Genomic DNA, 12338 nt, shown 5'->3' on the forward strand with positions numbered 1-12338 from the left:
CAATGAGTGCTTTTATTGTGGCATTCAGTTTTTGCCTCAGGCAGCAGAAGGCTAGGTGCACCCCTGCTGAGGTGAGATGTGTATGGTAATAGTAACATTGTAAGAACGCCCTTCAAGAACCGACAAGCTGTTGTCGCACCCAAGGCAAAGATGCCAAACATGAGTTACCTGTAAATAACTACTTATATCTTTGGAGAAATTGCAAAAGCTGATTTTGTCACTGGACTGTCACTGAGATACCTGCTTAATGTGTGCAAAACCACACGAAGCTCTGGAAATATCTGCATCTATGGCTATCACTATGTAGCATGTTTTGCCCTTGATTACTTTTGAAGAAGACTTCCCTACAGACTAATCTCATTTTGCTATATCCATGGCCTAGTTACCTACAAATAGGTTCATCATCCTTTCTGAGCAATGTAAAAACTCCAAAACAGTTCACAAATGGTGCAAAATGCAAAAAATACAATATAAAACACATATTAATAACACACTGAAAATATATGCCACAACGCTGCTGTTCATTAATTTTCCCCATGGTGGGAATTCTTTTTCCCCCCTGTTTCCAGGTTTTAGCGCTGGGTCGGCAATAATTCATTTCTGGCTGGCTTCTAATGCTTTTATGAAGCCTTCAAAACAATGTCATCAAGCAATCAAAATCTTATTTTGTGTTCCTGCCATCGACTTAATCTTCTTAAGTGTTTCATTATTCTGCAATATTTGCCGGGTGCATGTATTAATGGTAATCTTTTGATCTGCATATTAGCCACCGCCTGCAACTAATTTGTTTGTCTAGTGTTTTGTTGTGTTGTACCCTCGGTGTATACAGTATATTGGAGTCATCAAATAAGAAATGAACGCTGGCAGATTGCATATGAATTTATACATGTATAATTTTTTGGACATTCGTGTTTTGTTAAGTTGCACTTCAGCCAAAAAGATGAAACTAAATCAACAAATGGTGGTAATTGTGAGGAGCGTATTGGCCGATTTAATGGGAATGTATTTCTTGGATATGTGATCATAAACAATCAACAACAGTGTGTTGTCAATGAGATGCCGTCATGTCATAACATCTGATTTACTCCCATTTCTAATTATTTTGTCAGATTTTAATGAATCTATAATGTCATTTGTGTTTCAGCCTTTCGTTGTGACAGAGCTGAATATGCTACTGGAAACAACTCATTGTGAGATCATCATATGCTGCCTATCTATCTATCTATCTATTATCTATTATCTATCTATCTATCATCTATCTATCTATTATCTATCTATTATCTATCTATCTATTATCTATTATCTATCTATCTATCTATCTATTATCTATCATCTATTATCTATCTATCTATCTATCTATTATCTATCTATCATCTATCTATCTATCTATCTGATATCTATCTATCTCATATCTATCGATCTATCTATCTATCTATCATCTATTATCTATCTATCATCTATTATCTATCTATCTATCTATCTATCTATTATCTATCTATCTATTATCTATTATCTATCTATCTATCTATCTATCTATCTATCATCTATTATCTATCTATCTATCTATCTATCTATCATCTATTATCTATCTATCTATCTATTATCTATCTATCTATCTATCTATTATCTATCATCTATTATCTATCTATCTATCTATCATCTATTATCTATCTATCTATCTATCTATCTATCATCTATTATCTATTATCTATCTATCTCATATCTATCGATCTATCTACTATCTATCTACTATCTATCTATCTATCTATCTATCTATCTATCTGTTCTATATTTATTATCTATCTATCTATCTATCTGATATCTATCTATCTCATATCTATCGATCTATCTATCTATCATCTATTATCTATCTATCATCTATTATCTATCTATCTATCTATCTATCTACTATCTATCTATCTATCTATCTATCTATCTATTATCTATCTATCATCTATCTATCTATCTGATATCTATCTATCTCATATCTATCGATCTATCTATCTATCTATCATCTATTATCTATCTATCATCTATTATCTATCTATCTATCTATCTATCTATTATCTATCTATCTATTATCTATTATCTATCTATCTATCTATCTATCTATCATCTATTATCTATCTATCTATCTATCTATCTATCTATCTATCATCTATTATCTATCTATCTATCTATTATCTATCTATCTATCTATCTATTATCTATCATCTATTATCTATCTATCTATCTATCATCTATTATCTATCTATCTATCTATCTATCTATCTATCATCTATTATCTATTATCTATCTATCTCATATCTATCGATCTATCTACTATCTATCTACTATCTATCTATCTATCTATCTATCTATCTATCTATCTATCTGTTCTATATTTATTATCTATCTATCTATTAACTTTATATCTATTTATGTATTATCTATCTATCTATCTCTCTACCATATATGTCTATCTATCTATCTATCTATCTATCTATCTATCTATCTATCTATCATCTATGTCTGTCTTTCCATCTGTCTGTCTCTATCTATCTATTATCCATCAATCTATCTATCAATCATTTATCTGTCTATCAATCTACCTATTGATCTATCGATTATCTATCTATCGTATTGATCTTTTTATCTATTATCTATCTGTAATCTATCTATAATATATTTGTTTATCTATGTCCTTCGATTTCCATCTTTCTGACTATCTTTTTACTGTATTGATGTATAAATTGATTGATTTATCAGTCTGTTATTTATCAATCTACTTGTACTATCTATCTATCTATCTATCTATCTATCTATCTATCTATCTATCTATCTATCTATCTGTCATCATATAAGTATAAATAAAGAGTAAATAGCTAGCAGACCCCTCTGACTGCAGGTATCTTACAATTGTCTCAGTCGCAGTCTAAACAACAAAGCAGACACATCTACTAGTGACCAGTGTGAAAACTCTTGAGATTTACTTTTAATGGATAGTCACATAAAAAATAAAAAAGTTATGTTGTGATGATGATCCATTCTATTTAAGAGCTGTTAAATGGAACAGTGTGAATATAAAGCACCAAATTTATTAAGATTTGCCCAAAATTGTTTTCCAGTTTCTGTCTTTGTTCACATCAATTTTGTAGAAAAGCTGGGTCACTTCCGAGGTGCTGTCCCCATAGAGTTAAGGAGCCAATGCACTGTACAGTATACTTTTGCTATACATTTATTGAAAACAATTAACTGTTTAATCTTTAGGTATGTTAAAGGAGTTGTCCAGGTTCAGAGCTGAACCTGGATATATCCCAATCTTTACCCAGGCAGCCCCTCTGAGTGGAGCATCAATGATCTCCCTTGCCCCGTGCTGAATTGGGCAAGGCAAGGGCTTTTTCTGCAGAACCAGTGACATACCGGGTCTCTCTATGGGAATGCTAGGCAGAGGCTTCCGCCCAGCAGTGAGCCCGGTGATGTCACTGGCACTAATGGGTGGGCTTTAGCGCTGTCCTAGCCTGTAAAACAGACTACGGCAACCCTAAAGCCCACCCATTAGTTCTGATGACATCACCAGGAACACTATTAGGTGGAAGACTCCGCCTAGCAGTGTAAAAATACAAACAAAACAGCCCTTGCCCTCCACGATGCAGCGCAGGGCAAGGTAGAGCATCTGAGCATGAAATGCTTCAATGCTCCACTCAGACGGACTGCCCGGTTACAGCTTTGAATCCAGACAACCCCTTTAAATTTGTTAGAAAGATGGCCCCTTGGCTCCTCTAACTTTGCCCACGTTTCTCAAGATCTTTTTCAAAAGTAATGGGTGGTGATAAAAGTTTAACATTTTAGTTCAAATAGGGTGGCATCACCATCATTTACAATTTTTTTGACACCTAAATAGCGTTTCAAATTGTTTAATACCTTCCTACCATCTGTTCTTATGACTCTATGTTGTGCTGTTCCTCTATTATTCCTCTGTTGTTCCTTGTAGAACTAAATGAATTACCAACAGTCTGCAGTAAAGGTCCATCTGGGTGCTAGCAGTTGGGGGTTTGACCCTGCACAGTCTGGCACTTGTAGCACACAACCCAAACACCCAGTTGGATCTTTATTGCAGATGCCTAGCATTTCTTTTGTAAACTTCTAGTAGGAATGGAACCATAGAGTCATAAAAAAAGTGAACATGTCAGCAGGTTTGGCCATGCAAAGCTACTGACAACACCATCTAGCGCCTGGGGAGAGCAGGAGAAACATACCTTTTGTAGAGCTGTTATTATCAGGAGTAGTGTGAATATGAACTTTTATTCTGCAAGTTTCTGCTCCTGCAAGCGTCTTGGAGGTGAAGCTTCACTTCCCTTCATTCAGCATCTTCATAACCTCTCCCATGAACTCAGACAGCTGCTTTACCCAAACAGACATCTGCAGACATCCCTGCTGTGAAGCAGCTCAATGCAGAGGGCACTTCACAGAGAAACTCCGCCTCCTGGGCACTTGCAGGACCAGAACCTGGCAGAATAAATGTTCATATTCTATTTCTGAAAAGACAAGCTCACAAAAGGTATGTTTGTGCTGCTCTTCCTAGCACCTGCCTATTGCTGTCAGCAGTTTTCCATGGCCATAACTACTGACAGACTCCCTTTAATATTCTTAAAGGGGTTTTGCAGATAGCAACTTGTTCTATCTGACTTAAAGGTAATGTCAGCATTACTTACATGTAGTTGACCATTCTGGTGATCAAGCGTGCCATTTTGTTGCTTTCACTGCTGTTTATGTGGGCATGGCACTCAGTTCCCCAGCCTAACGCAGAACAAGTGGGCAGGTCTGTATGATTACCCTTCTTCTCCTCTTTACACAAATTTCAAACTGCTCCCTTTGGAGGAGAAAGTAGTAAAGTGATGTATTGTGGTCGCATGACATGATGAATAGTGTGTGTAGGGGGGTTATCCTAATGATGTAGGGGGCAGGTGGACCACTGATCACGTATAACCTGGGGTGCCGGTGTGGTCACGTGACCTGCAGTAGAAGCAGCAGAGCAGCAGATCTGATTGTGAGAGAAGCTTCCTGACCTTGCATTTAAAGGGGTTGTCTCACTTCAGCAAATGGCATTTTGTCATGTAGAGAAAGTTAATACAAGCCACTTACTAATGCATCGTGCTTGTCCATGTTGCTTCCTTTGCTGGCTGGATTCATTTTCCCATCGCATTATACACTGCTCGTTTCCAGGAGTTACGACCACCCTGCAATCCAATATTGGTGGTCATGCTTGCACATTGTAGGAAGAAGCGCCAGCCTCCCTGTGGCCGGGACCGCTGAAGTGTGCATCCCATCGTGTGCAAGCGCGACCACCGTTGCTGGATTGTAGGGTGGTCGTAACCATGGAAACGAGCAGTGTATAATGCGATGGGAAAATGAATCCAACCAGCTAAGGAGACAATATGGACAATCACAATACAGTAGTAAGTGCCTTGTATTAACTTTGTCTACTTGATAAATGCCATTTGCTGAAGGGACGCGACCCCTTTAAGACCACCGTTGCTGGATTGTAGGGTGGTCGTAACCATGGAAACGAGCAGTGTATAATGCGATGGGAAAATGAATCCAGCCAGCAAAGGAGACAATATGGACAATCACAATACAGTAGTAAGTGCCTTGTATTAACTTTGTCTACTTGATAAATGCCATTTGTTGAAGGGACACGACCCCTTTAAGACCACCGTTGCTGGATTGTAGGGTGGTCGTAACCATGGAAACGAGCAGTGTATAATGCGATGGGAAAATAAATCCAGCCAGCAAAGGAGACAATATGGACAATCACAATACAGTAGTAAGTGCCTTGAATTTACTTTGTCTACTTGATAAATGCCATTTGCTGAAGGGACGCGACCCCTTTAAGAGAGCAAAAACGAGTTTTTACCCATTTGTCCGATTCATTTTTAACCTACTGTGTAACTCAATGATTATTACATTCAAATATCTGTCAATCAGGTCTTGTTAAAAAATAAAATAAAATGAGTATTTAAATAAAAACCTGAGGCACACTCAGTGCTGTGACACTTGTTCGCAATGAGTGCTTGAGATGATGACAAGGCGCATTTTTGGACATCGGCCATTATTTATAAGTTGTTTTGCCAAACCTAAATAGTAATCAGTTTCAAGTTAATCAGATATCAGACAAAATGCCTCGTTACAACAGTTTATTCTGAATTGCCAGGTCACATTCCTTGTTTAGAGTTGGTTTAAGTGGATTCCCAGGGAAAAAAAAAAATATTTCACAGATACTTTGGGACGGGCAGCCTTTTCTTACCCGCTCTCCATTCTAGAAGAACTGAGCTTTCTTTGTAGACTTGAATCATGTTGGCTGCTAGTACAAGTTAATCATACCAATTAATGCAATCGGCACATACGCCAGGCTATGCCTAATTAAATGAAACAAAAGGATCCTACAAATACATAAACACTTGGCTGGCTCTGTTGCCATGATCCAAAACGGAGACTTGTGAAATGTGAAGGTTCGGAAATAAAGTCACCAGAAATGGAACACCACAAAATGAAGCTTTATTACAGGCTGACGTCATTTTATCTTATACATTCAGGGCCCTCATCTATTAGCTGGTGCAGTGGAGGGGGCTGCAAACAGCAAGGCTCTCTGTCAGGAGGACCCCGAATGTATGTACATGATACCGTTTTGTAATTCTTACTTCCTCCTGCTGGGGTGCTGCAGGAAAATGGGAAATTGGCTGTGGATTTTTCCAATGATTACCACTGATCACTTAGGGCAGTGGTGGCGAACCTATGGCACTCAGAGCCCTCTCTGTGGGCACCCACGCCCTGGAAAAAGTCTAAGGCGTACCAATATGCCTTACACTTTTCCTGCCATTCATCAGCGCAGGGCGCGATATGAACAGCACAGGCAGCGTATTGAATGTAGGCGGCTATTACAGCTAAATAATAAATTACATGTCAGATATAATATATTGGACTGTAGTAATCATGTGAAATTGCCGTGTTGGCACTTTGCGATAAATAAGTGGGTTTTGGATTGCAGTTTTAGGCACTTGGTCTCTAAATGGTTCGCCACCACTGATCACTTAGGGCATAAAGAAGTTGGACATTTAAAGACCCTATGTCTGCTGTATATAGTTGTACAGCACTAGGGAACTAATTAAATGCAAAATTCATTTTTTTGGTTATTTAATGGGTTGGCCAACTTTTGGTTTTATTTTTGGCAAACCCTTCCTCCTGGGCAGACCTGCAAAAGGAAGCACACATGCCTGCTTCCTGCAGCTCGGTCCCGATTCCTTCACTCTCTGGCCTTGGCTGTCTTGCTAGGGTCCCTCACTGTCAACATCCACTTTGAAGTTGCTGCAGGCAATCGCTAGCCACGGTGGAGACCTGCTCCTGATGCAAGGGGAGCAGGTCATCTCTGCAGCCAGTGATTGGCTGCAGTGGTGTGTAGGCAAAGGTTGATAGCGGGGAACCCGAGCAAGGGAGCCGAGGCTGGGAAAGGAAGGAGCTGCGACCCAGGTAAGTATGTTTCCTATTGCAGATCTGCCCGAAATGGAAGGCTTTGCAAAAAAAAAAAAAAGTGGCAAACCTCTTGAAATGGATTATGCATGGTGAATAACCCATTTAACCACTTCCCAACCGCTGTACTGCTATATACAGGGTGGCGCCCTCTCAGTCCCTACTTCCACCACATATACAGGGAGTGCAGAATTATTAGGCAAATGAGTATTTTGACCACATCATCCTCTTTATGCATGTTGTCTTACTCCAAGCTGTATAGGCTCGAAAGCCTACTACCAATTAAGCATATTAGGTGATGTGCATCTCTGTAATGAGAAGGGGTGTGGTCTAATGACATCAACACTCTATATCAGGTGTGCATAATTATTAGGCAACTTCCTTTCCTTTGGCAAAATGGGTCAAAAGAAGGACTTGACAGGCTCAGAAAAGTCAAAAATAGTGAGATATCTTGCAGAGGGATGCAGCACTCTTAAAATTGCAAAGCTTCTGAAGTGTGATCATCGAACAATCAAGTGTTTCATTCAAAATAGTCAACAGGGTCGCAAGAAGCGTGTGGAAAAACCAAGGCGCAAAATAACTGCCCATGAACTGAGAAAAGTCAAGCGTGCAGCTGCCAAGATGCCACTTGCCACCAGTTTGGCCATATTTCAGAGCTGCAACATCACTGGAGTGCCCAAAAGCACAAGGTGTGCAATACTCAGAGACATGGCCAAGGTAAGAAAGGCTGAAAGACGACCACCACTGAACAAGACACACAAGCTGAAACGTCAAGACTGGGCCAAGAAATATCTCAAGACTGATTTTTCTAAGGTTTTATGGACTGATGAAATGAGAGTGAGTCTTGATGGGCCAGATGGATGGGCCCGTGGCTGGATTGGTAAAGGGCAGAGAGCTCCAGTCCGACTCAGACGCCAGCAAGGTGGAGGTGGAGTACTGGTTTGGGCTGGTATCATCAAAGATGAGCTTGTGGGGCCTTTTTGGGTTGAGGATGGAGTCAAGCTCAACTCCCAGTCCTACTGCTAGTTTCTGGAAGACACCTTCTTCAAGCAGTGGTACAGGAAGAAGTCTGCATCCTTCAAGAAAAACATGATTTTCATGCAGGACAATGCTCCATCACACGCGTCCAAGTACTCCACAGCGTGGCGGGCAAGAAAGGGTATAAAAGAAGAAAATCTAATGACATGGCCTCCTTGTTCACCTGATCTGAACCCCATTGAGAACCTGTGGTCCATCATCAAATGTGAGATTTACAAGGAGGGAAAACAGTACACCTCTCTGAACAGTGTCTGGGAGGCTGTGGTTGCTGCTGCACGCAATGTTGATGGTGAACAGATCAAAACACTGACAGAATCCATGGATGGCAGGCTTTTGAGTGTCCTTGCAAAGAAAGGTGGCTATATTGGTCACTGATTTGTTTTTGTTTTGTTTTTGAATGTCAGAAATGTATATTTGTGAATGTTGAGATGTTATATTGGTTTCACTGGTAAAAATAAATAATTGAAATGGGTATATATTAGTTTTTTGTTAAGTTGCCTAATAATTATGCACAGTAATAGTCACTTATACACACAGATATCCCCCTAAAATAGCTAAAACTAAAAACAAACTAAAAACTACTTCCAAAAATATTCAGCTTTGATATTAATGAGTTTTTGGGTTCATTGAGAACATGGTTGTTGTTCAATAATAAAATTAATCCTCAAAAATACAACTTGCCTAATAATTCTGCACTCCCTGTAGTCATACAGTGGTGTTTTACACAGCAAACAGCCAGAGCTAATGTAATTATCTGATGATTGCATGTTCAAGTCCCCTAGGGGGACTTTAAAAGGTGGGGGGGGGGGGGGGAACGATTTTAAAAATATTTTTTAAATTTAAAATGCTCATACTATTAATTAATTCAAGATAAACACATTTGTCCTGGATAGTTAACAGCATTTTTTTGTCACTTGACCTCCCAAATAAATGGAATAAAAAGTGATTAAAAAGCTATACTCACTCCAAAATAGTGTCAATAAAAACTACAGATCATCCCACAAAAAATGGGCCCCCACACAGCCCCATAGACTTAAATACATAAAAGTTATGTTATACACTACGTGCAGAATTATTAGGCAAATGAGTATTTTGACCACATCATCCTCTTTATGCATGTTGTCTTACTCCAAGCTGTATAGGCTCGAAAGCCTACTACCAATTAAGCATATTAGGTGATGTGCATCTCTGTAATGAGAAGGGGTGTGGTCTAATGACATCAACACCCTATATCAGGTGTGCATAATTATTAGGCAACTTCCTTTCCTTTGGCAAAATGGGTCAAAAGAAGGACTTGACAGGCTCAGAAAAGTCAAAAATAGTGAGATATCTTGCAGAGGGATGCAGCACTCTTAAAATTGCAAAGCTTCTGAAGCGTGATCATCGAACAATCAAGCGTTTCATTCAAAATAGTCAACAGGGTCGCAAGAAGCGTGTGGAAAAACCAAGGCGCAAAATAACTGCCCATGAACTGAGAAAAGTCAAGCGTGCAGCTGCCAAGATGCCACTTGCCACCAGTTTGGCCATATTTCAGAGCTGCAACATCACTGGAGTGCCCAAAAGCACAAGGTGTGCAATACTCAGACATGCCCAAGGTAAGAAAGGCTGAAAGACGACCACCACTGAACAAGACACACAAGCTGAAACGTCAAGACTGGGCCAAGAAATATCTCAAGACTGATTTTTCTAAGGTTTTATGGACTGATGAAATGAGAGTGAGTCTTGATGGGCCAGATGGCTGGATTGGTAAAGGGCAGAGAGCTCCAGTCCGACTCAGACGCCAGCAAGGTGGAGGTGGAGTACTGGTTTGGGCTGGTATCATCAAAGATGAGCTTGTGGGGCCTTTTTGGGTTGAGGATGGAGTCAAGCTCAACTCCCAGTCCTACTGCCAGTTTCTGGAAGACACCTTCTTCAAGCAGTGGTACAGGAAGAAGTCTGCAAGGTAAGAAAAACATGATTTTCATGCAGGACAATGCTCCATCACACGCGTCCAAGTACTCCACAACGTGGCTGGCAAGAAAGGGTATAAAAGAAGAAAATCTAATGACATGGCCTCCTTGTTCACCTGATCTGAACCCCATTGAGAACCTGTGGTCCATCATCAAATGTGAGATTTACAAGGAGGGAAAACAGTACACCTCTCTGAACAGTGTCTGGGAGGCTGTGGTTGCTGCTGCACGCAATGTTGATGGTGAACAGATCAAAACACTGACAGAATCCATGGATGGCAGGCTTTTGAGTGTCCTTGCAAAGAAAGTTGGCTATATTGGTCACTGATTTGTTTTTGTATTGTTTTTGAATGTCAGAAATGTATATTTGTGAATGTTGAGATGTTATATTGGTTTCCCTGGTAAAAATAAATAATTGAAATGGGTATATATTTGTTTTTTGTTAAGTTGCCTAATAATTATGTACAGTAATAGTCACCTGCACACACAGATATCCCCCTAAAATAGCTAAAACTAAAAACAAACTAAAAACTACTTCCAAAAATATTCAGCTTTGATATTAATGAGTTTTTTGGGTTCATTGAGAACATGGTTGTTGTTCAATAATAAAATTAATCCTCAAAAATACAACTTGCCTAATAATTCTGCACTCCCTGTATACCATATATACGTATATATTTTTACATTTTTTTTTTTGAAAGAAAAGAAAAACTATAAAGATCACTGTAATCATACTGACCCACAGTTGGTGGAAGGAGTGGCAAAATGTTCACCTTTCAAGGAGGATCCCAGTAATATTACCTGGTGTAACTTTCAGAGGTGTAACTATAAGGGTTGAAGAGGTTGGAGTTGCACCCCAACCTGGGACATAAGTGGGCCCAAAAAGTCTCTGTATCCCTGTCCAGTGCCATTATGGACTGGTAACACTTTGGGGCCTCTCTTAAATTAAGATTGAAATGTTGACAATTGTTATTCATATGTTGTCAACTTATTTTTAAGTTCCTATATACTTTCCACTTTGTGACAACCCACACTGTTCAACAGAGATTACACTCAGTGCCTATGTCTATGTATAGAATGTTGATTTGGCTTGTACACTTTTAGAACGCAAAATGTATAAAATGCGTCAAGACAAGTTTGGCGTTCTGCATTATTTTAACAAATTCCTCTGCTTTTCAAAAAGATGATCAATGGAGGTGCTGGGTGTCGGCCTTCTACCACAGCTTTTCTTATCAGGAGTAGTGTGAATATGAACTTTTATTCTGCAAGAAGCTGCTTTAGGCTGGGTACATGAGTGCCATTGCCACAAAAACAGCAGTGGAAGCAAAATGGCACACCTGATCCCCACAATGGCCAACTACATGTAAGTAATCCTGACATTACATTAAAGCCAGATAAAACAAGCTGCTACCTGGAAAACCCCTTTAAGAATTTTAAAGGGAGTCTATCAGCAGTTATGATCTTGCAAAACTGCTTATAGCGATAGACAGGTGCTAGGCACAGCAGTACAAACATACCTTTTGCGGAGCTTGTTTCATCAGAAGTATAGTATGAACAACTATTCTGCCAGTTTCTGGTCCATTCAGTTTATTTTTAATATTGTGTAGGGAGAGGGATGTTTACCATTTTTTTTTAACATTTTATTAGGAAAAGATGATTAATTGTACTAGAAAACAGGGCATAAAAAATATTCTTAGCAAAGTTCTAACTGAGCATTACTAAGGAGAATCTGTGTTCAGTCTTTAGCATTTTACTGAGTGCTGAAGACGCCTGTATGTAACATATAGACTATCAGTCTGCCTCTTGTCACTGCCCCAGTTCCTGACTATGTACATGGGTGTGCTA

This window comes from Bufo gargarizans, chromosome 7, assembly GCF_014858855.1.
Source record: "Bufo gargarizans isolate SCDJY-AF-19 chromosome 7, ASM1485885v1, whole genome shotgun sequence".
Lineage (NCBI taxonomy): Eukaryota > Metazoa > Chordata > Amphibia > Anura > Bufonidae > Bufo > Bufo gargarizans.